Genomic DNA, 25,815 nt, shown 5'->3' with positions numbered 1-25,815 from the left:
AAAGAGAAAACCATAGAACCAAAAAAGCACACAGTTATTGTTGATGTCCTCTAAAGTCTCTTGCAGCAATGCCTGAGAATGCGCAAACTTGCATTGCATAATGAATTGCGCTCTGACACAATCGAAAGACAACGTTGCGTGAAATTGAGTTTGTGTAGCTAGAAGCGTCTGCATTCAAGATTATTATCCTTAATATAAACTATTATGAAAACGAATTCTGTTAGTGTTCATTAAATATAACAAAACCTCTTTAGATATTTGGTCTTTATTGTAAAAAATAGTCGACCGATTATGAAACAGACATCTGATTGATCTAAATTAAACACAGTTTGTTGCACTTTCTCATAAAAGGTGCATCGTCATAAAACAGATTTGGTTCTGTGTAATCAGGGCAGACAAAAAGCGTTCTGTTTAATGCTCTTCATTTTGTTTGTGCTATTATAACCAGTCATATTTTTTGTTAATTATCAGTTATTTTAGTCTTATTGTTTCTAGCACAATTCATTTTGTTATGCCGATCAGATCTTTAAATGGCATACTGAAACGCTCTGGGCCTGTTGAACAGCTGTGATGCATGAAAAGCACCAAACTTTAAATGGAATTTGAAGAAACATAAAACTTTCTCTTCCTTTAATGAAGCCCTTTAGCATATATGCATTAGAACCGTTGGTTAATGGCGCAAACCCTTAATGGTCTGAATGTAGGCTCTTTTATAACCATGGCAACCACCGCCATGGAAACAGTGGCCATGTGATTTAGGAGTAATGAAGACTCTGGTACATACAAAGGAGGCTCTACAAAGGTCTGTCCATGTGGAAGTAAACTACAAGGGCCGGCACAGACGTGTTTTTAGCTGCCTGTCTCTCCCTGGACTTGAGGATCAAGTGCCAGGTTGGCTGCTGGTATCCGCAGGGCACTGGGGAAGCCCTACTACAATAAAATTGAGGTTCAGGAAAAGTACAACTGACAGTAGTGACCCAGTAAGAAAGCACCCGTCTATAATCCAGGGACTTTGATTTTAATAACCGTCAAGTTGTGTTCTACAGATACGACCGTTGTGAAGGCACATCATTTATAGCCGAGAATGTTATTTCAACACTCCCACAACTTGTCTAGGACCACTCAAGTTTGCATCAAAATCAAGTCTTAATTCTTATTTAACAGGATGAACAATAGTAGCCAGTTATCCTTCACTGCAAAAACATAGTCACACTCACAAGAAATGTGGTTGTTTTTGGCAAATAAAGTTCCAACAATCTGGCACTTTATGGATGTTGTCATACCGTCGGCTGCCCGATGGAAAAAAAGCATCAGATGTTGGGATCTCTAAATGCTTTAAATAAAAAGCACTTTGAGAACCATTGTGGCTTTAAAAAATTTAAGACGCAATAAAAGCAATTTATAACCAAAGTGAGAACCGAATACAAATTGCATATAGGGCAGCAGTTAAACGATTGAATGCATGACTTGTTCAAATGTGGTTATACAGATCTGGGATTGAGTTGAAATTGAGAGAGAGAGCTTGAGGGCTGCTTTAACATGGCTTCCCAAGTGCCGTCGTGCTGCAGCAAGTACTCAATTTCACAAGATTTCATTATATTGCTTTTTGACACGCATTGCAGTTTCCTATGAGTCTGATTAAAAAGCGGCTGATTAAATCTTTCTGTAGTGTCAGTGATAACTTTTCAGTGAACACCTTTTAAAGAAATGTTCTAGGTTCAGCACGAGTTACGTTCTAGAGCAGCTGTATTAGTATTAGTCTTTACAGAAATGTAATATTTGTAATATTTGATGCAATGTTATAGGCAGGCTTTCCTGTGGCTCAGTAGTTAGAGCATGGCACTAGCAATGCCAAGGTCATGGGTTCGATCCCAGGGGATATAACAAAATACAAAAATGTATAAAACGATGCAATGTAAGTCGCTTTGGATAAAAGCGTCTGCCAAATGCACAAATGTAAATGTGAATTGCTAGTAATTGTAATTCCGGTGTTTTCTGTATATTGTGCCTATTTTACAAGGTGGCTAATTCGTATGAATTTGTACGATGTAATTGTAAAAAATGCACGATTATTAGAAAAAAGCAATACTGAAGCCCCACCCCTAAACCTTGCATCACTGGCGCAAAAGCAAATCGTACTTAAACATATGGATTATATTCTTCTTAACTGCCATATTTTTTCTTAAATTCGAATTTAGGAAAAAAGTTAGGAATGTTTTGTATTTCGGAAAAAACTTTCTTAAGAATGATTTGCAAAGCATATGTCATTTTATTTTATAAAAATAAAAAAATAAAGATGATGTAAGAAAATATTTGAGAACTTAAGAAGGAACATTTTTACGAAGTTCCTATAATTAATCTTAAGAACATTCTTATATTTTGTCTTAAGAATAGTTTGGTGACTCTGGCCCCAGGTTTGTAACTAGCAAGATTTCTTTAGTTATCCATAATGATTGACCAGTCTTTTCCCACACAAGACGTAAAGGCTAGAACAAATTTCCATCAGAACATTGCTAGAGACTATTAAAGGGACCCTCATGTCAGTCAAAAACCATATATGACTCTTCTGTGAAACACGAAAGAAGATAGGCTACTTTGAGAAATTTGAGATACTGAATTTGCATCTCATGTTTAGGTGAAGTATACTCAGCCTAGACCTAGACCCCTTTTTAAAATTTCCCACGTCTATGAAAAAACATTTTTACTGTGTATTGTGACAAACGTCTAAAAGATGGCAGAGCATTGAGGAGCAGTGATGGCAGGCGTAGGACGATCCTTAAGAAACTGGATGATTGTCTGTGTGGGTGAAGACAGGTGTGTGTGTATGATCGAGGTCAATGTGTGGGCTAAGCCGTGTTCATGGTAATGTTACACACTGTGCGTTGTGCATGTTGTGTCCTCTCTACGTGGGTTGTGAATAGGCGCAGGTAGGTGGGAGGAGTCAAAGAGCTAATAAGTGACCACAGTGAGTCATTTCACCATTACCCAGAATCCTCTCTTCACTGATTTCACACGTACGGGTTGTGCAGGGGAGTGGGGAGATGTGACGCCCATGTGTAGGCAGAAGTGTGTGGGCTGCTGCTCTCTAAGTGCGCATTGTTAAAGAGCCAAGCCCGTGCGATAATGCTCCATCATCTGTCGGGGGTGGATCGCTCTCAAGCATGCCACAAGCTCAAGGTGGCTCAGTGTTTCTGCAGATCGTGACTGACTTTCTAGAACGAAGCTTCTGTGGACGACATCTGACAAGTGTTTGTGCAAAAGCTGGTCTCTGAAAAGAGGCTATTTCACAAGCTTGCGTTGGAAAATGTTTTTTTGCTTTATTGTGCTCATGAAGGGGGCTGGCACCCAGATTGTAAACTTCTAGACTCTTTTGTGTTTAATAACGCATGTTAAGCCTTGCTTGCTCAACGCTGGTGCTTTGAAGAACTTTTCCCATCATGTTTATAGGATTCATCCTTCATCTTGTCATACATCATATGGTTTCCTCCAAACAACTTGGATAAATAAAAACTTAGATCTTTAAAGCTGTATTACAAGTTACTGATCATAATCAGTCTGCAATCTTATACACTTATCTCCTGTTTAAGTCATTAATTATTTTGAGATGTTTTGAAAGGATCAATGTGGAGATTTTAGCGGCATCTAGCGGTGAGATTGCGAATTGCAACCAACGGCTCACTCCACCCCTCCCTTTAGAAACACTACGGCGGCTTTCACAGGACAAAGATGTTGTTGAGTTTTTGCTTCTTTGCTGAAGGAGATAACATATTTACGAAATGCGCTCTGTAGAGCAGTTTGTCCGTTTAGGGCTACTGTAGAAACGACACGGTGAATGGCATGCAGGTGGACCCATGGTGTATGTAGATAGAAATAGCTCATTCTAAGACACTTCATTATGTAAGGTCTTTATAACCCTCAGAATACATAGTTATGTATATTGTATTGTATTTCTGTCAGATCCTCCTAAATATTACACGTTGGACCTTTAAATGCTTTTTGTTTATTATGCTGTCTACAAATCTGACTCAGAGCAAGGGACCCACCCAAATAGTATGAACTGCGACTGCGGCTAAAAAATGATTTGACTTCTGTTAACTATAGTATATAGTATAAATAACTCTGTATAAAGTGCCAAAACTGTCTCAGAGTTAGCCCTGTAATGATTTATTTATATGCTTCAGTTATAGTTTCTTGAGGAAAAATGTCTAATGAGATGTGACTTGGTGATTTGTGCCCTTATGTTTTGGCTTCGCATAACTTTCTGTATTATAAATAGAAGCCGCAGTCCCAAGTGTTTTTTTTTTAATATAAAATGTCAATCTACATGTTTTTCGAAGCATCTCTAGCTGACAGTTCAAACACCATACGATGAAGAAACCCAAAGAAAGCATCTTTCTGCTACGAATAGATGAGATGGTTTGAAATGAAACTTGATTTAGTATCAAATAAATATGTATGTGTTGGCCTGTTTGTGTGCGTTTTCCCTCAAAATGTATTTAATGCACCCGTAGTTTCTATGGATAACAACTACAACTCCCATTACAGCCCAGAGAAAGAGAGTCAGAGGAGAGGAGGAGTTTTTTTTCCAGCCGTCTGAAAAATGGCAATACGCTTGAAATAGACAAATGTGCCTGGAGTGACTAGCAAAGAGGCAAGAAGAACAATTTTGTTTACCGCAGAATTTATCTGCATTCCTGTCTGTTGTGTGTCATCATGGCGCTTAAATGACTGTTAGAGTATGTGAATTTGGACCATTTCATGCTTGCATATGAAGCATTCATTTTAGATGTGGTCTGGAACTCAGTGGTATATCCGAGAGTGGGATGCAATGCTTTTTAATAAAATATTTGGTATATAATAACCCTAGAGGGATAATTTATCATCATTTGTCCTCCAATTCCATTTGACTTTCTTTCTTCTGCAGAGCATAAAAGGCTGTCCAGCAACATTCGCAGGTTTTGTCTTTACAATAGAAATGGTACTTCTACGTAACTCTTGTTTTGTTCCATGTCAGAAAAGAGTTGCAGTACATGTGTGAGTAATACAGTATTTTCATTTTTGGGTAAACTCTTCCTCCAAAGAACAGAGCCAAACACATAAACACTCCAACAAATTGGTTTCCAACAGAGTCTTGCTCTTGCTGTGGGACATCCTGTTTTAAATCTTTAAAACATGAAATCCTTTGAAACCTCTCAAACAAGCCCATTTGGTTTTTTGTGCTGGTAAAGACATTTCACACTGTTCAGCTGAAATCACTGCTCTGTGCTCTGCTTGGTTTCCTGGCCGGGGTTATTGACATGTGCATCCCAGAGGTTTCGAGCTATACTCTCATGGAAAAAATGGATCTCTCTCAGTGGAACGTGTATTAAACTGGCCCCGGGGTCAGCAGGAGGTTTGACCTCTGTGACCTGAGGGCACATGTGACTCTTGCTTTTAGAAGGTGTCAGGCGATCTCTCTCCTGAGGTTGTGCACAAGTGTAAGTGCTTTTTGTTTTGCTTTTTGTTTTAAATTTAAAAAATGTTCAATGTGCTAATGAATTCAATCTGAGAGGGCGATGTAGATGTAAATATTAAGGATAATAGCTAAAAATGTAAACTTGTATGTTTCTATAAGATGAAGGCTTGGTTGCCACAATGCACTGTTGCAACGTGAACTTGAGTCAGGTTTATTTGACAAGATTTGTCTGTGTAAGTATAGGTGTCTGACTAACAGCAGAATGCAGTAGATGCTTTCAGCCTTTAGCATTAAAGTGAGCCATCTGAGGGACCTTCAGATCCCAGCAGAAAAACCTACTAGTTCCTTCTGCCAGCGGTTTTGTTTCCATCCGCTCTCTGAAGGTCTTCCTAATGCTGTTATTCGTCACCATGGAGACTGACTCTCTGAGCGTTGCCGTGGTAACAGAGTTCCGGTTGCCAGCCACCCACAGCTTGGAGTCTCTGCAGAACTCCGGTTTGCTCAGTGTTTAGGAAAGGGTTAGTCAGCAGCTCAGAGGTCCAAAACATACATGAAAACATCCACCCATGAAACAGATATAACAAATGCCGATCTCACTGTCTCGCTATAAAATAATAGGTTAGATTTAAAGACGCAAGTTCTTTATTTCTCAGAAGACAGCTCTTTTAAGTAAAAATGTAAGGGAAATTAAATGCAGAAGATGTAGGCAGGTGATGAACAGTCAGGTGGTGGTTTACACCGTGTCTACACCGGATGTGGCGCGACAAAAGACAATAGAACGCATTAGAACCCATTATAATCTAAAATTTTGTCCACACTGGATGGTGTTAGTGTTTGGAGCTGCTGTGTAAAATATGTTCCAGCTGAGCCCAAGGAGAAGATGTCTGCCGTCTGCAGACTTTTTGACTGTGTGGAGGAAGTCATGTGTCATTTGGATAGTTATGTATACATCCTGTGCCATGTTTTAGCAGTTGGAAAGCAGTTGTCAGCGGTCTCTGCAGATGAGGTGCAGACCCCTCCGGAACCCTCAACACGCTGTCCGCTCGGACACACATCTGTGTTGCACTGAGCACAGTGTGAGGGATGGGCCACAATGGTCAAATAGTTGATAAGTCATCCAACTAGTTGAGTGAAATTGACACTTTGGTCATTTTTTTCTTATATGGGTAGTTGACAAATAAACCGTGTCCTAGCAAAAACTTTGAAAACAGACTGTTGATAATATATTATTTTATATTATTAAATATTTATATTTATCAGATAAAATAGTATTAGCGAGATGTATCTTCATTGTTAGTTTTTTTCTAAATGTTTCACATCATAGAACACATGTACGGTTCTATGTCCCCATATAAACACTACCTTTCAAAAGTTGATCACTTCACTAAAATGTTTCTCATAATCTTCAATCTTTTAATCTGAAGGGGTCTGCTTAAACGTTTAAAATTATCCCTGTAGACAAGATATAATTTTGCCAACATGTTAATTTCATCAGACTTTTTTTATTTTATTTAAAAAATTTCTTACATTTGTCCCTTTTACTTAAAACATAATATCATAGATTTTTCACATTTTATAAATGTGATTTATGGGTTTTTACATAAACATTGTACGGGTTTCAAAAAACTTGAAAACCACATGAGGGTAAATATGGTTGACTTGGACTAAATAATGAAAAATAAAATTCAATAAGATCCCATAATATGCTCGTTCAGTTTTACAGCGTGCTCTTAAAATGGTTTATAAAAAGCAAAAGTTGGCTACTTTTAAGATATAAGAAAATATAACTGTTTCAATTTATTTTTGATTTAAGTGACCTTAAAGCAGTATTATTGATTTGTTTGTTTTTGCTTTTAAATTTTAGTGGTTTAGTTATTGTGCTGACAGTTGCAAGAATGCATCTTTGTACAATCAAGGTTCTGTACAATCGATTACTCCCAGAGGATATTAAATATATAGCGGTGCACATCTCTTGTTAGTTGAAGTTATCCAGAAAGCACGGTTTAGTCTTGATAGTGTCACCTCTGTGAGTAATTCATAGTGCGAGATGTGTTAGACGTGAATGCTGTGACTAATGCTAATGATCTCACGAGATGAAGCATCATAGGCTGCCTACAAATCAGCGAGTTGAGACTTCATTAGCTTGGCAGGCTGTAATTGCACGGCTTGTTTATGCCGAGTTCTGCTAGACTTCTACAAAACTGTGAAATATTCTTCTCTTTAATGTCAGATACACCCAACTGAGACTATGAGTCTTCTCCCAGACTCTTTTTTTACCTGTTTAACCCTCAGAGGTCTATAGACCCTGCGGCTTAAAGCTGTCATAAACTAAAACATTCACAGCCACGTGTAGGTTCTTTCTACAAGCGGATGTTTTTTTATGGGTCACAGGCCCCCGATATTGGTTGGGAACCATGAGAAGTTTTGAAAGTTGCATGATGGAGTTGCTGGTTATGGAGCTTAATATTTACAGCACTCTTCATTAATTTGATTGTTTGTCATGATCCATCATTTATGTGAATTAATTAGCTTTTATATTATTCATTTAGATATGGATCATTGGTAATGGCACTCTTGGATCTGAAGTATCGGATTCCCCTGGGGAGGTCACATAAGATTCTCAGTAATCAAGCTGGTTTTAATTTATGTTCTTGCCTTTGACTTATTTGGTGGCCAGTGGATATTGGCAGCTGCATTAAAGTGATGCCTCTAAACTTGATCAAGAAGGCAAAAGAAAATTGTGGCGTTATTTTCAATGCAGAGTATTGCGTTTGGTGGGTTGCCTGAACAGTGACTAATTGGTTTTAAAGGGGCCATATAGCGCGAATAGGTGTTTTTCTGTGTCTTTGGTATATTATAGGTTGCCCATGCATGTATTAGACACGTAAAATTGCAAAAATTAAAGTGTTGGAACAAAAGATGCATTCTATCTAAAAGCGAATGCTCACCCAGACCTGCCTGAAATGCCTCGTGTAACCACACCCCCACAAATCTACGTCAGTTCGTGGTATGATTTGACTAAGACCGCCCAAATGTATACGCAAGTAAGCTGGGCGTACCTGTCAGTACAATTGCTTTGGAACCTGATGTTTTGTGTGTTGCAAATATGGTAAGAGGCGTTACATTTCCGTCACAAGCTTGCAGTATTCGACCAATCACTACGCACTGGTTAACTGGCCAATCATAGCACACCTCGCTTTTCAGAGTGATGAGCTTTGTAAAAAATCTGAGCGTTTCAGAGAGGCGGGGCAAAGATGAGATACAAACATGCACAGTATGTGGAAAATACAGCGTTTTTAAACCTTTAAATCGTTTAGACAAATAGTCGTTTTAGCCGTGTCATATGACCCCTTTAAAGGGATAGTTCACCCAAAAATGGAAATTCTCTTATTATTATTATTATTATATTATTCACTCAGCCTCATGTCATTACAAACATGTATGACTTTATTTCTTCTGTACAAAAGAAGATATATTGTTAACCAAACAACATGGACCCCAGTGACTTCCATTGTATGGACACAAAACCACTGAGACATTTCTCAAAATATCTTCTTTTTTGTTCCATTGAAGAAAGGCAAATACAGCAACATCAGGGTAAATGAATGATGACAGAGTTTTTTTTATTTTTGGATGAACGTTCTCTTCAAGGTAAGCTCTGAATTGTTAGTTTGGTCTAAGGGTCCCCAAGACATGAATACCAGACACATTGGAATAACTGACTTTTTTTACAAGTACTGTTCATTTTTTAGACTCAGTGTTGCCTGTAGTGTCCCAGTTCTAGTTCTTGTGTAACATCTGAATTGCTGTGAATGTGATAAATGAAAGGATTGCTTAGTAAGTGTCAACGGCAGTCAGGTTTTATTTCACTTCAGTTGAGGAAACTGTTTTCATCACCTCCTTAGATTTACTGAGTATGTGGAACCTCCTCTGTCAGACGTGAGCTTATAGCCAATGAAATCAAATCCACTCTGCCAGGTTGACTATTCACTAATGTCATTGTGTTTTTTCCTGTTTTTGAGGTTATGTACAAACAAAGTAGGGATGATTTACATTTAGGGCAAAAAGCTTCAACATGTTCACCGACTGCGTATTAGTGGCTTTTTTCTTGTCTGTCCCATGGATCAATTTCAGCAAGCCAGAAACCCCTTCCATAAAACTTAATAACTTTCTTGTGGATTGGTGGGATGTTAAAAAAAATATTGTTAACTGTTAAAATGTGATTACAGTTGCATTGTGGGTGTAGACTGTAGATCAAAACATGTGATGTTTATTTTGGAAAGGTTTGAGTGCTGTTCCTTGAAAGAGAATTGCGTAAGCATCGTTGTGGGTTAGATTCTGCCAAATACATAAATGTAAATATATAGACAAAGGTTTAGACTAGAAAAAAGTTAGAGGCATGACCCTTATATTTTTCCCCAGCAGCAGGAAATCGTAAGATGAGCAGAACTTTAACCTTTTCTCCTTTAGATATGCCTCACGCTTTCATTGTCTTGGACAGGCATCTTAAATAATTCTGTCCTCTGTGTCGTTCTTCCTTTCTTTTTGTGCATCTGTCAGCCAAGTTTTTTTTCTTAATCCACCCCCTCTCTTGTAGTTCTTTCACACTCTGTCTGTGTGGGGAAGCCAGTGGGGGAGTCCAAATTTGAGGAGGATATGAGAGGAGCTGGGGGTGGAAGCCCATTTAACAGAGAGAAACGCAGCTGTTTACGAGAGGAGAACAGGCCCTACTGAAAGCTGAAAGGACCCTTGTGTGCTGCGGTATATGTGTGTGTGTGGACTGGTTGTTGCAAACACACACATCATTGCAAACACACACAGTTTCATAACAACACAATATAAAAATGTCATAAATGATAGAAAGAAACGAATCGTGATAGATATTGAAGATTTTGTTAGGATGATATACCAAAACTGTGATCAGATGAAAATCAAGTAATCGGATCTCAATTCAGGAAATGTGATAAATTTTTTAAGAGTTAAACGTAGTCTGAAGAAATGTTTTCATAATTTCACCCAACATCATGGTCATCTGTGTCTTGATATTTGTGCTTCTTGTGGTTTGGAGTTTCGGGGAGAGATACCATCGGGGTCAGGGTCACATTTCCTGCTTTGTGACTGATGATTCACCAGCACAAAGCTTATATCACATTGACAAAAATAGCCCCCAATTTCCCTTTCAAAAGAACAGCGAAAATAATGTAATCCCACGCATACAATTACTCCGCTTTTTCCAGCCAGGCTGCGAACTTCCAACTTTCCCACCAAGGAAAAGTGGCAGTGAGAGATTGTTCTCAATCTAATGTCTGTGAACATGTACATTTAGTCATTTAGCAGACGCTTTTATCCAAAGCGACTTACAAGTTGGGTAAACAATGGAAGCAATTGGGTCAACATTAGGAAAACAAAAAGCATAAGTGCACTAAAACATGTCTCACAAAGCCTACTACAGTGTACAGAGCTAAGTTTTTTTTAAAAGCTCTGGCGGTCTGGTGATTTGAAAGTCAAGGTTTGTTTGCAAAGTGAGAAAAATGAGTTGTGTAAATATCGCAGTGGCATAAAATGGCAAAGTGCTGAGAAGACACCTTCATTATGAATGCGGTTTGAGATGAGGGACTTCGCCTGTGGTGTGTCTTTGAAGCGCTCAGAGTTCCTCGAGAGAGTTCTTCATGAATGAATGTGAATGGGATGAAAGAAAGACAAATCTCACAGGAAGAACTTGCAAGATAGTTAATTAGTCTATGGCTTGAAGACACACGCTTTGTTGTTAGATTAGCGAGATGTTAACTATTGAAATCAACTGAACACATCTTGTTTGTAAAGATCTCTATTTGTGTGAATGATATCTATCTGTTACTTTTAAGGGTTCTTTTAAGCAAGATCCTGTCTTAGAAGGGAGCTCACTAGGTTTTAGGTCCCATCTCTGTAATGCAAATTATATGATGTCATCATGTGGGTGTACGGGTGGTATCTTTTCAGATGGAGTTAATTCTAGGGAATTTCCTGTTATAGTAGTTGTTGTGTAGAGTTGCAGAGGCCAGGCCAGCTGGGCAGTGCTGCTGCCGCACCCTGGACTTCAATGATGTGGGCAGGGTGCATGCTGCATCGACCACAGAGGCCATAACGGGGCATGACGCTTTTTCCATATTACTCAAAAGAGCCTTTAAAGCAGATAGTCTTGGTCTCAGTACAACTCTTCATCTCCTGAAATGTTAAAGGGATAGTTCATCCAAAAGTATAAGTGCTGTCATTTATTTACCCTCATGTCGTTCAAAACATGTATGTGACCTTTTCTTCTGTGAAACACGAAAGATATTTGTGAAATGTCTTTGTGATTTTGTGTCCATATAAATGAAGTTAATGGCAGCCAGGGTTACCAACATTCTTCAAAATATCATCCTTTGTGTTTTGCAGAAGAAAGTCATATAGGTTTAGAATGACAGGAACATAACATAACTTTTATTTAAAGGGATAGTTCACCCTTAAATAAATTCGCTTAGGTTACATCTCTTCAGACTCTGGGCATCCCTGCACCAGCATTTTGACTGATGCAACAGTTTTAATGCAGTTGCCATATACTGTATGTGTCATGGTTAAGGAGGAAGGTTAAGGAGGAAGAACCGGTAGTCCAGGCAGCGGTAGTACAAGAAACAAGACTTTATTGACAACGACAAAAAAAAAACCACGATCGGGTAAAACACGGACAGGACTAAAATGACTAAACTGAAAATAAACACTTCCCACTAGGGGGATAAAACAATAGCACAGAATAAACTAAGATTTAGGGTAAAAACAGGAACCAAACTAAAATAATAAACATGACGCAACGTACTAACAGGGTAACAGGTAGACACGGCAGGGTAATCCAACAGGGTAGGGAAAGGTTGTCCAAACGAGGTAGGGTAATCCAATAGGGTAGGGTACATACACGGCAACGAAGCAAACAGGCAAGGTGAATACTAGACTAAGCAAAACAGGAAGTGCGAACACGTAGTGTCAGCACAAGAACCAGTACGAACAAGCACAGGACAGCAGACACGAGGGCATTATATAGGGAGCCTAACAAGGGGTAAATTAACACTAGGCAGGTGTGGGGAATGAAACACTAATGGAAAGCTAAATGAGAGGGGCGGGGCCAAAGACGAGACCGGAGAGAGCGCATGTTATGTCAGAACCAACAATAACATGCCTCTCTCCACACAAAACTTGAGGCTCTGTCATGATCCTGCCACCAGACCAAGAAAGACGTGACATTAAGAGGCAGAATCATGACAGTCTGCTAGGCACTTCACCAATAAAAACAATAAACTGCAGTTTTTGGCTTTACTCAAAAATAATGTGTAGACTGTATTTAGTCTATAGTCTATTTAGTATATAGTTTTGCCTGCACAATTTCATTTCGGCATGCACATTTAAAGGTGCTGCGTGTAATTTTTGGAGGATCTACTGTTAGAAGTGCAATAATATACATAACTATTTCTTAGGAGGTGTATAAAGAGCTTACACAATGAAGCGGTATGTTTTTATTACCTTAGAATGAGCTATTTCTATCTAAATACACTGCGGGTCCCCATACATGGAATTCGCCATGTTGTGTCTACAGTAGCCCTAAACGGACAAACTGCTCTACAGAGCATGTTTCACAAATTCTTTATCTCCTTTGGCTAAGAAATGAAAACACAATGACATCATTGTCCTGTGAGAGCCGCTGTAGTGCTTCAAAAGGGAGGGGATGGGTGGATTGAGCCGTTGGTTGCAATTTGCTAGATCAGGTGCTAAAATCTCCACATTGCTTCTTTAAATTTAAAGGTTAAACGTAATATAATCAGAAACAATGATTTTATTGTGTTGTATATCAGTCAAGTATGGATATTGACAAGCTTCTTCACTCATATTCCCATTTACAAAAAGGCATCCTGTCTTTATCAGCATGCTTTTATTCTTCATGTTCTGTTTTTTCCCGCTCTTTCTCAGGCATCGCCGTCTTTGCATTCTCCCGCCTTGGTACTGTTTGCATAAGTCTCTGCACTGAAGCCGCCCATGGGATGAGTATTTCACAGGAGAGGAATTTCCTCTGCTCTTCACTAAAGCAGAATGAAGGGAGAGGAAATGGGAATTTTGAGCTTTTTTTCACGCCTTGGCCAAGAGTTTGCTGGCTAATTTATTATGTCTGTCTATCTGTTTCTCACATGTAAGCTCATGTGGAGTTTCAACAGATGTAAGGAAACCCAACTTTTCTTTCTGTTTTCATGTATAGAACAAGCAAATTTTGAGCAAGCAAATTGTGTGATCCACAAGCAGTTGACTACTAGCTAAATTAATTGATAGAAACTAATTCCACCAGTCCTGGTCATGCTGTGATGCATAAAAGGTTTTATTATATAAGTTTAGTGATGTGCAGAACATTTCAATAATGGACTGGTTCTATAGTCATCAGAAGTCTGCAGTAGTGCGTAAGTCTGCTATGTACCCTGTTACCTTGTTTTAACTGTTGAACTGGACTGTTGCCTGTTGTTAGTTAAGTTAGTTATTTTTTTAGCTTGTTTATTTAATTACTCGTTGACTTAGTGCTAAGGTGTTAGCGTTTATCTTCCGTTGGGCCTGTGTTACTGAAGTCACATTAAGTTGCCGTTAGCCGCTCGTTACGGCTAGACATTAGAGTTTTGCACTTAAAAGCACGGAGCTAGTTGATCGCTGTTTGATCCGTGGCCCATTCAAGTCGTTCAGGCTTTGTTTTGCTAATCGAGAAGGCGTGTTGAGCTGAATTCTGTTTGCGCTAATCTAAACACATTCTTAAGCTTCAGCGGTAGCGTCAGCCCTCTTGTTCAGCCCTCCTCGTGTAAAAACCGACGAGAGTAAAGACCTGCGACTCTACCTGCGCGACTCCGACAACCAACGAGAGTAAAGACCTGCGACTCTACCTGCGCGACTCCACCGAGAAAAGACACCGGCAAGGCACATCACTATATTTAACATATCTTTGTTTTTTATTTAATTGTATACTAACATCATGTGTTTCAAGTTTATTCCTGTACTCCACCGCAGACAGTGTTCTCACTCAAGACGCAAGGTACGACGCACTCACTCTCACGCACGTCCCATTCTCACCTCACCCTTCTACACCTCTGTCTCTGTTTAAATCCTCGGTCCTGATTCTGCTTGACCTATCTGCAGCGTTTGACACTGTCAATCACCAGATACTGCTAGCAACCCTGTCATGTCTAGGAATCTCAGGCTCTCCTCTCCGCTGGTTCAAATCCTACCTCTCAGATCCTACCGGCAGATCCTTCAGGGTATCATGGAGGGGCTCGCTGTCCACTGCTCACCACATGATCACTGGGGTCCCTCAGGGATCGGTGCTTGGACCCCTGCTTTTTTCCATCTACACAACATCCTTTGGACCCATCATATGGGCACACGGCTTCTCGTATCACTGTTATGCTGACGACACCCAGATCTACATCTCGTTTCACCCAGACGATACCACTGTAGCCTCGCATTATAGCCTGCCTAGAAGACATCTCAGCTTGGATGAAAGAGCATCACCTCCAGCTGAACCCTGCCAAGACAGAACTACTCTTGTTTCCGGCACACCCCACGGTGCAACACGATCTCGCCATCCAACTTGGCAATACCACAATCACTCCTTCCAAAACAGCCAGGAACCTCAGAGTCATATGATGAACAGCTGTCCTTCAACGATCACATTGCAAAGACAACGCGGTCATGCCGATATGCCTTATTCAACATTAGAAAGGTTAGACCCTATCTCACTGAGCATGCATCACAACTCCTTGTCCAGGCCCTGGTAATCTCAAGGTTGGACTACTGCAATGCTCTCCTTGCTGGTCTTCCTGCAAAGGCTATCAAACCACTCCAGCTGGTTCAGAACGCAGCAGCACACCTCGTCTTCCAACAGCCCAAAAGGGCTCATGTGACACCCCTTTTCATCTCTCTCCACCGGCTACTGGTTGAAGCCCGTATCAGATTCAAGTCACTAATGCTTGCCTACAGGACTATCACTGAATCTGCACCGGCATACTTTCACACCCTCCTACACTCCTAGACCCCATCAAGAACCCTGCGTTCAGCAAACCAGCGGCGTCTTGTATTGCCTTCTCATAAGGACAGTGAATCGCTTTCCCACTCATTCTCCTTCACAACTCCTTCCTGGTGGAACATTCTTCCTAACTCGGTCCGGTCAACCACATCTCTCACAACATTCTTTCTCTCAACAGGTAGTGGTCTAGCTTTTGTTGAAACTAGTAAACTTTGCATTAGCACCTATCGTATTATTGCTCCTGTATGACATCACTTATTGCTCCCTGAACTCTTTGTAAGTCGCTTTGGATAAAAGCGTCTGCTAAATGACTAAATGTACATGTAAATGTTACATCACTGTGATGCGTTTGCTAGATCTCATGCCAAGTTTTAAAATATAAATGTATGTGCACTGAGGAGCATGTTTCTGGGTGAAAGCGTTACACTGTAAACATTGTTTCACATAGATTTTACACATGAATGAACATAATCAAAATAATATGCAGGCGATATGGGACAGGAGAAGCATGCAAATGGATTTAAAGAGGGTCACGGTTTGGAAAAGTCTATTGCGCAATACAGGAGTCATGCTTTTCCCTGCAACTTGTGTACATTCTCTGCGGATGCAGTTTGTGATCTAACCTGCAAATAATTATGTGTAATTAACAGGAAGCGTGTTAATTTGGTTAATCTTTGATACTGTATGTAAACAAACATGCTGGAACTGAAGTAGGCAATTAGAGGTGCTTTGTATTTCTCCTGTCCTGACTGCCATGTGCTCAAACGTCATTTTTAAGCTTGCTGGTATTTTTCTCCTCTCTCAGCCCTTACTCAGGGCCATCTGACAGTCGTGATGTTTATCTCTTTAGGGCTGAAACTCAGAGACCGCAGGTGAGCAGAAGGTCTCCATCCTCACTCCTATTGTTATCTATTGTTTTACAAAAAAATAAAAAATCTCCTTGCTGTTTTAAAGAAATTTGTAGAACGCTCTCCAGACAACATTAGATAACTGAGAGCAGCAATGTTATAGTCCTACACAATATTGAAGAAAAATGTGATATGCAACTTATGTGCAATACAATAACACTTTTTATTTTAAAATTCCATTTAAACTATATTAAATGTATTTTTTAAACCATCCGCGTCCATCCATTGTTATTTTTGTCCATTTCATTACATATTTATTTGCCTTTTAGATCAGACTTTTCAGACAGTAATGGGATTTTTTATTAAATCCTCTAATTCATTTTGTGCTGTGGGTACTTTATAATAATCATGAATCTGGCTAATTTTCTTCTGAGACTTATCAACTCGGCAGCAAATACAAAAGATTAATCTTGTCTGAGTTTTATGTTGAATTCCATTTGGATGATGTTGGACCCATTTTTTCTGTAATTTGAAGTGACATATATACCATTGGATTTGGTACCTCATTTGGGGAGTCTTTAATTGTCTTTTGACAATCTATATTATTTATTTGAGAATTGTATTATTAGACACTATTAAACAACATATCAAGAATGAGCCTGACAAGATTGATTTTCTTAAAAGGAAGGTGGTTTAAGAAACGCTCTGTTCCGTCCCACTTAGCAGCTGTGCCTAGACAACACGGCTGTTTTCCAGTTGAAATGCCAAACAGCGAGGGGACGTTCAGCAGCTTTTTGGGAAAAGAGGAATGTTTGTAAGAAGCGGGAGGGTTGGGTATCACAGAGCTCCATTACATTAGCGGTTTAGAAAGTGGCCACCACTATGTAATCTTGTTATCTTGGGGTTCCACTTAGTAGAGACAAGATGTAACCCTGCTGAGAATCACTTGTTTGACAGGTCTTATAAATGCTTTATTTACAGTGTGGGCATGTTCAAGGGCTATTTCACCCATCAACGTAATGTTCATCGTACTTGAGCTGGCAGCAGTCATGAAATATTCACTCTTCCTCTTATTCAGGGTCAAATCCTAAATTGTCACAGTAGCTCTGGTGCAGGATTGTGTTTTGTGTTGTGTGTTTCGTGATAGTGAGGTAGAATTGCAGTTGGATCATAGACAAATCCCAACTCCAGCCCAGATATTTCACCACCACCTTTGACAAACATACTGTGTAGTTGTAGATCCGTGTTGACAAAAACTTGGCAGTGATGTGCATAGTTTCCTTGTGACACCTGCTATAAATCAATCAGTCAGAGCAAAGTATAGGATGCAGCTGTATGTGTTATTCAGTGACCTGTAGCTTGATGTGGGAGGTGAATCTTGGTCAGGCTGTGTTAGAAGATTAAGGTCAATGTTCTACTGATTTGGCTTAGTGATGCCACATATAAGAGCTTCACAGATGAGTGTCCAAGCACACAGCAAGTTAAATCCAGTTCACGGTCCCCAGTGGTTATACTGAGTGGTCAAGACTCCAAGGTCCAGTGTACGAAATTAAGCAGCATCTAGCGGTGAGGTTGTGAATTGCAACCAACAGCTCACTCCACCGTAAGGTCTTTATACACCTCTGAAGACAATAGATCCTCCTAAAAATTACACATTGGACCTTTAAGCATTTTGAAGATGTGACTTATCCGAAGCGACAGAAAAAACTGAAATTCATCATAGGGAGGCAATGATATGCGACATACTATAACAATTTACGAATTTAGACGATACCTGTTGAGGGAGAGAGAGGTCTTTTTTATTTGTATTTATTTCTTTTTTATTTAAAGGAAAGAGGAACTGTTCTTGTGAATGTGAAACTGGTTTTACTGCCTGGTAGGGCAGGGTCATAGGTAAATATTCTGAGTATATTTGCACAGATCTTGTGGTGATTAAAATGTACTTTAAGCAACATCAAAAACATGTTCATTAGTTTAATGTGCTTAAACTTAGTTTAATGTATTAAACTACTAAGTCAAAACAAGTTTCACATTCCTTCCTAGTCAATTTGTGAGTATTAGAGCATGATCTATGTTTAGGTAAGTTTAAATAAGATTAACTAAGTAACAACAATGCCCTAAGAGTTTGTAAATTAAATTGATTTTAGGAAATGTTAATTTATTCATTCATTTAGCTAAATATACAGGCGTGGGAAAAAAATAAGTGACCATTTCAAAATGTTGGTCTAGGTAAAATTATCAGTTTTGTTTCATTCTGTGAACTACTAACAATATTTCTACCAAATTTAAAATTTTAACAATATTGTTTCTATTTGCATTTATTTGCAGAAAATGAAAACTGGGGAAACAAGTCAAAATAACAGAAAAGATGCTCTGTATTTTTACAGACTTCAAATACTGCAAAGAAAACAAGTTCATATTCACTTTTAAGCAGTACAACAGTAATGTTTGTACATGTATTTAGAAAAAAAAAATTGTTTATGTGATAACCTTGATTTTTATTACAGTTTCATTACATGTGTTTCAAATTGCTGTTGAATGACTGTCACTCCTGAGGTTTGATTTTTGTTTAATGGTCACAATGCATCTAGAAATGAGGATTTAATAAAAAAATTGGATTATACATAGATATTTAGATAATACTATATTATATAGATCCCCAAATCTACATTTGTCTTTGTCTAACCTGTTTGTTTTGTGCCTGTATGGTTATGTACTTTTGTGTATTTATTTATTCAAATGAGACGATGAGAATGATTAGAACTGAGGACTGAGTTATGTTAATGAAGACCTTGTTTCTTTTCGTCATGTCTGTTTTGAGCACCGAAATGCCATCTCTCTCCATTCCTCTCTTTTTCTATTCATCCATCTATTCTCGCTCTAGACCAATTAGCATGTGTGGGGACTAAATGTAGATGCTCTTGCCCGCTCTTTTGGCAGAAATCTTGGGGGACTGTCTTGGCAAAAGGTTTCAACAGTGTGTGAATACCACCCTGGTGTCATTTAGCCCCAAAAGCCAAGGTGTTCCTCTTTTGCAAGCAATCTTTAGTGTTGCCTGCCTCCTGATGGACAAAGCTGTTCACTTTTTCTTTAAACACTTCTTTTGGTGTTTAACATGGAATCTTTTGCATGGGATATATCAGAGATGTTTGTTGACTAGAGCGCTGCAAGACATAAGAGATATTCGGTCCTGGATTAAACAAACGAAAACTGTAGCCACGGATGTACTGCACGTATGAGTACAAGTTGCTAGGCATTTGTGCTTTGTGTTTTTACATTTGTATAGAAACTTCTTTGTACCTTACTGGTGCTTTCAGACTTTTCAAGTTTACTGCAGCAATAGACACTAAGACAAAATGTGAATTAGTCATAAATCCTATTTGAGAACGTTTCTAACCAGACAACAAGGCATACTTTTAAATTTTTTCATTGAAAATGTTAATGTTGTCATCATTAATTCAACAAAGCTAATATTTACAATCTTTGACTCTTGGCGAGTGTTAATTGTGGACCTTAAATAGGCGAGAACAACATCAAACAAAACATGTTCTGTCAATAGTCAAGAGACAGTAAATTTACTAAATTTACACTCAATAACGTATAACGTAAGTGCATGATGTGATGAACTGTGTTCAGCTCAGCTTGGTAACTCCAGCATCTGCGAGTCTCAGGTGGACTGTTTGCTTGTTTGAATGACGCTGAGGCTGCGGATGGTGGATTAGATCCAGGGTGCAGCTGTTCTTCGCTGGTTGCTGGATTAGACGATGTCGTTCCCCCTTAAATTCACCCCGCAGGAGGCCTAAGCCCAAGGCGTCCAGTCTGTGCCGTTGTAGTCTGGAGTTTGTGTGGGATGGAATGGCCATCAGGCTAATTAGGATTGATCCAGCGTAGCAGAGGCATAGTTCAGTCCGTGTACGGACGGTCTAAAAAAGGGAAAAAAGGGAAAAAAGGGAAAATTATGACTAAAGGAGGAGATGGATTTGTGTTTTTCTAATGAGATGTAGTCCAAGGGAGATCTGGTGTGGTGATCATTGAGTTCTGTTATTGCTGGACAGCTGAAAATAAATCTTTTTTTTCCATGAGAAAAGTTTTGAATATATAAAGGAAACGCATATTTTATTTTTATTTTAAACCTCATTTAACATATTGCAGTGTCACTAAGTGTTCTATCAGACAACTTTGTCAAAACATAGTTTGTTTGTCTGTGGCAACTTATTTACATTATGTGATGTATTTTCTTTACGTTGTGTACATTTTGGGACTTTTTTAGAATCCAACAAAGTTTAATCTACAAATTCAAATGAAATGCAAAAATTTGAAGCTCAATATTTCAAAACTGTTTAGAAGGCAGATAGATCCTTATTATTCCATACAAATATAGAACCTAATAATTGCATTAAAAAAAACCAAGAAACAAGTATATGAGTGAATGATGGCAACATTTTACATTTTTAGACTAGCTATCCCTTTGAGGAGAGCAGCTCTATCCTCTGCGTCTAATATGTCTTTGTTGCAAATGATTGATTGAAATTGTTTACGGTCGGAGGCTTTGTTCTCCAGCCATGGCTTTGGGGCTTCTCCAGCTCTTCCTCTAGAGACAGCACAAGATCACTTCTAACCTAATGGAGTCTTTGTTTACAGTACATAGATGACTCTGTAGATCTGTATACATTTTTATTCCTTATTCTTTTCAAGTTTTTAATTCTCTTTTTGTTCATGTTAACGTTCTAATATGGCTCTATGTGCAATGCAATACGGCTATAGCAAACACATTAAAAGTTTTAAAACTACTTTAATTGCAATGTAAGACTTCATTAGTAAGGGCGACAGGGGGAAAATGCAGATCAGCGCACATAGAGACTAGTTCACTCTTCCTTCACATGGCCGAGACATGTGAATTTGGATTACCATTGCCCACACTAATTCTACCCCATACGGCAGTGGCACGCCACACACGGCTAAACCCATCAGACATGCTATTTCAGGATGGTGGACACATATTACCAAGAAAAGGCAATAAAATAAGCAGGCCTTCCAGCCTTAGAATCTACAAACATGAAAGTATATTGATTCAGTGGTCTGGGGGGCATCTGTAGCAGGGATATGGGGTGAGGTGGGCTTGTTTCCCTGCAGTGTCTTCAGGATTCGTAAAGATGATAATGATGGGACAGAGGAGATGAAGACCAGAATAAAGATACGTCTGTGCTTTGTTCTGCCTCAATAATGATAGTTATTTGCTCATTGTCATTCCGAACGCTTTTTGCTGTTGTTTTTGTCTCTGAAACACAAACAGAGAAATTCATAGTGACCTTGTCTGTCAAGCTAAAGTTTTCCAGATAATTACTACAATCTACTATGCAACTCTATTACTTCATCATAGCTGATCCAATGTTAATCAGTGTTGGGAGTAACACATAACAAAAGTAACGATATACAGTAATAAATTAGTTTTTGCTGTAACGCAGTAATATAACGCATTACTAATAACATTTTGGTACTATTATACTCGTTACAATCTCAGTAACGCATGTTACAACAACGCATTTATTAACCAGACCTTGATCGTTTGCCTACTTTTGCAATTCTGACCGTGATTGTTATATGCCTCTTATATTTGTTCACCGAAGCATTTAAACGCATAAACACACGCACGCACGCACGCACGCACGCACGCACGCACGCACACACACACACACACACACACACACACACACACACACAGCCCTCCCCCTCGCTCATCCACCGGTCTCCCACTAGCTGGAAGGTGGCAGTATGAACAGCGTGTGATATACTCACATGTGCGGACTGTTGCGATCTCTATAGCACGTCTCTGGTCACTGACGAGGAGCGTCCGTCGTAGCTGCAGAGGACGCATGACTGATATAGGTGGACACTGAGCTCACCGGCCACATTTCTTCTCTCTGTATCTCTCCAGGTCCATCTGTGGTTCTCTCTCCCTCTCTCACACCGAAGAACAGGATCCTATTCGCAAATCCCACCAGGTAAGTCATATATCTTTGCTTCCTCTCCTTTCTTTCTACCTCTCCTCTTCTCTGACTCTCCGTTCACTGTGCTGCAGAGATGCTGCGTCACTCTAACATTCTGGCACATAAGGTGTGTGTTGGTCCGTCAAGCTTACACGGGCAGTACCGGCATTCAGCTTTCCTATTCTTACACATATCCTGTATGTTTTAGGATTTTCCCCTCTCTGTTTGTTTGTTCAATCTCTTTCATTGTTCTGTAAATTAAACCGTGAGTGATGAATAAACGTTTTGCGTGTGTGCACATCTGCGTGTGTGTTTTTTGAGAGATCATCTGGTGTGCATCAGGGTATTTACTAGATCACTAGCTGTGTAATCATAGCTGTATATGGGACACACAGAAGCAGATGTATATTATTCAATTCAGTGTGTATGTGTGGTGTGTGTGTGTGTGTGCACGTGTGTTTTTGCGGGATAACATGCTTGTTTGAATCAGGGTGACGTGATGTAGGCTGTCTAGACACCTGCTATTACCATCACCATAGACAGGCAAGAGGCATGACAGTGATTAATTGATGCTGTGGGTCACCAAAATCCTGAATTATGGTATGTTATTTTTATCACAATTGTGGCACGTATCACAAAATAGTTATTTTTGCTGTATATTCTACAGTAAAAATGTTGGTATACTATAAATCAGTGGATTATCAATCCAAATAGTTAAAAATAAATAGTTCACCAAAAAATCTGTGTATCTGTAATACTCAAAATGTAAATTTTTACAAATCTTTACAATTCAATTACAGTTTTAGTGACTATTATCAAGCTCCAAATTGAAAATAAAACACTATTAAACACAATAATGTTAGTCCATATGCTGTACATAGTACTATAGTCTAAGTTTCTCAACCTTGTCTGAGGTGTTCAAGCTCACCGAAAAATGAAAAATCTGAAGATATTTTAAAGAATGTTGGTAACTGAACAACGACAGTACCCATTCACTTCTATTGCATGGACACAAAACCAATGCAAGTGAATGGGTATTGCCGTTGTTTCGTTATCAACATCTGCAGAAGAAAGTCATACAGGTTTGAAATAACAAGAGGGTTTGTAAATGATGACAAACTTTTCATTTTTGGGTATCCAAAAGTATCCTTTTAAGTTCATATCATTTGTATTTTTGCATTCCTCCCTGTTTGTGTTGCTCTTATTGGCAAAACACACAAAGATGCCCTGCATATTGATAGCTATGTGGATATAGCTTTTGTATATCATTTATTGTATATCATATCTTTTATGGTCTAAGTGACATAGACAAATCTCTCCACCAATTCCTATGGGTCACCATAGATCATAGTTGCGTGCTGTATGGCTGATAGGACCTGTTACCCGCAGAGACCGTTTCATCATCAAAGTGTTAAGGAAAATTACAAAGAAGTGAAATATGGGCTGATATTGTAGTCAGTCCTCTTCCTTTGACCTCGCTTTTCTCATTCACAGTCCTTCTCTCGTCTCTCACCTGTTGTGGTCATGACAGAAAGCATGTGCCAATAGGTGCTGTGACCTTTTCTCATCCATTCATCCATGTTTCCTAGCACCCTGCTGAGGCAGTGCTGAATAAGGTCATGATACAGGTGACTGTGGCATTCATGCATCGTGGCAGAAGGGCAGAGAAGCACAGCAGCATTTCGTCTGCTGTCTATCTCAGTCCTGCAGTGCTGTAATGGCAGAAAGCTGCAGATATAAACCCAGTGGCACCCACATCAAAACTGCACTGAGCATAGCTGCACATACAGATATATTATTACCAAATTATGTTGATTATGTATAATATAAAAAATATTCATTTGCAAAAACAGATAACTCTTTTTGTTTAAAAACAGATAAAATCAAACAAGCTGCAGTTCGGTTGTTATAATTAAGTAACTAACACAATAAAAATATGATAACCTAATAAAGACGTTATTTTGTTTAAATGGAGTTATCAGTTTTTGCAAACAATCACTTTGTGTTAAATGGGTAGTTCATCCAAAAACCAAAATTCTGTCAACATTTGTTCTCCCTTATGTTGTTCAAAACCTATACATGAAAAAAGATATTTTGAGAAATGTGTCAGTGGTTTTGTGTCCGTACAGTGAAAGTCAATGGGGTTCAATGTTGTTTGGTTACCAACATTCTACACAATATCTTCTTTTGTGTTTAGCAAAATAATGAAAGTCACACAGGTTTGAAATGACATGAGGGTAAGTAAATGATGATGAAATTTTCATTTTTGGGTGAACTAACATTTGAATATGGTAATGTCTATGGCACTATTAATATTATTTATATTAGGGCAAAAATACGTTTATTAGATATTAGGCTTTCAGTCAGTGTAATTTTCATTAGTTTTGTTTGAAAATGCAGCTTATAGGAGTAGCATTGCAAAAAATTTTAGTGCTCATTTTCCGCCGATAAGTGATATTTGTGCCTCTCTTGAAATGCCTCTGCTGCACAGACAAAGACCTCCAGTTATTTCCTGCCTGACTGGATTTGTGTCTAATGGAGAACGTCGCGTTTGCTTTTTACTTAAAGGAAATGCATGTGCGTCTTTGTGTTAAGCTCTAAAAGCTGCATCGACAGGTACAATTCTGTAATAATTTGTTACCCTCATGTCATTCAAAACCTGTTTCAGTCCGTTTTGAAATGCAAAATATGATGCAGGTGATATACATGTAGTCCAAAAGACTATTCCAAGTCTTGCCTTTCGCTTTACAGTAGCCCTTAACTATGTTACCTTTGGAAGTCTCACCTAATGTCTCCCATTGACATACTGTAGCATGTGAGGACCAATGCACTTTCATTTCATTGACGTCAAAACTGACTTGCCCATTCACTTTCATTATATATGTAAGAGCAGACAAGATATTCTTTATAAATGTCACCTTTTGAGTTCAACAGATGAAAGAAAATCGCACAGGTTTGAAATGACATGAGGGTGTAAATTATGAGTGAATTTTCATGTTGGGTGAACTATCCCTTTAAACATGTTGCTTCAGTGAAGAAGGGAGTAAAAAGGCATAAAAAGGCTTTGGTTCTGATTTATTTAAGCGCTTCTTAGTGCAGTATAAAGGAGTGTGATGAGACTGAATTGTGTACCGGCACACAGTCTCTCTTTGGGAGGCACTGCAGCAGGGAAAAGCAATGATGTAATGCCCATAAGGGGGCTTGGTCACCCCCTTCCTTTTTTCTGTGGCAGGGGTAAGAAAGACTCTACTGAATGAGAGAGAGAGAAAGATGTTGGCTGACAGTGTCCCATCCTCGTGTGGGGGTAGAGAGAATGTGTGGGAGATGGAAAGCAACAGTGCCGTCATATCGAAACAGACATATCCGCTCTCTAGGACCTGGCCCGATGGCTCTGGCTGTTTGTTTTTCTGTCTTAAGCAAATTAATACAGACGTACAAGGTTTGCATGAAGAAAAAACAGCGGTC

General features: G+C 39.0%; 1 protein-coding gene across 19 annotated transcripts in view; it reads left to right on the top strand.

Annotated features, from left to right (window-relative positions):
* Positions 1 to 25,815, top strand: part of map2 (microtubule-associated protein 2) — an 84,196-nt gene that overhangs the window by 5,376 nt on the left and 53,005 nt on the right. For all 19 annotated transcript variants that reach the window (XM_057336564.1, XM_057336563.1, XM_057336566.1 and 16 more), the window contains exon 2: positions 22,299 to 22,365. The gene's annotated coding sequence lies outside the window, so the exon portion shown is untranslated. The remainder of the gene's footprint in view (positions 1 to 22,298; positions 22,366 to 25,815) is intronic.

This window comes from Triplophysa rosa, linkage group LG6, assembly GCF_024868665.1.
Source record: "Triplophysa rosa linkage group LG6, Trosa_1v2, whole genome shotgun sequence".
NCBI lineage: Eukaryota > Metazoa > Chordata > Actinopteri > Cypriniformes > Nemacheilidae > Triplophysa > Triplophysa rosa.
The sequence above is the reverse complement of the archived record's forward strand: the minus strand, read 5'-3'. Positions and strand labels throughout refer to the sequence as shown.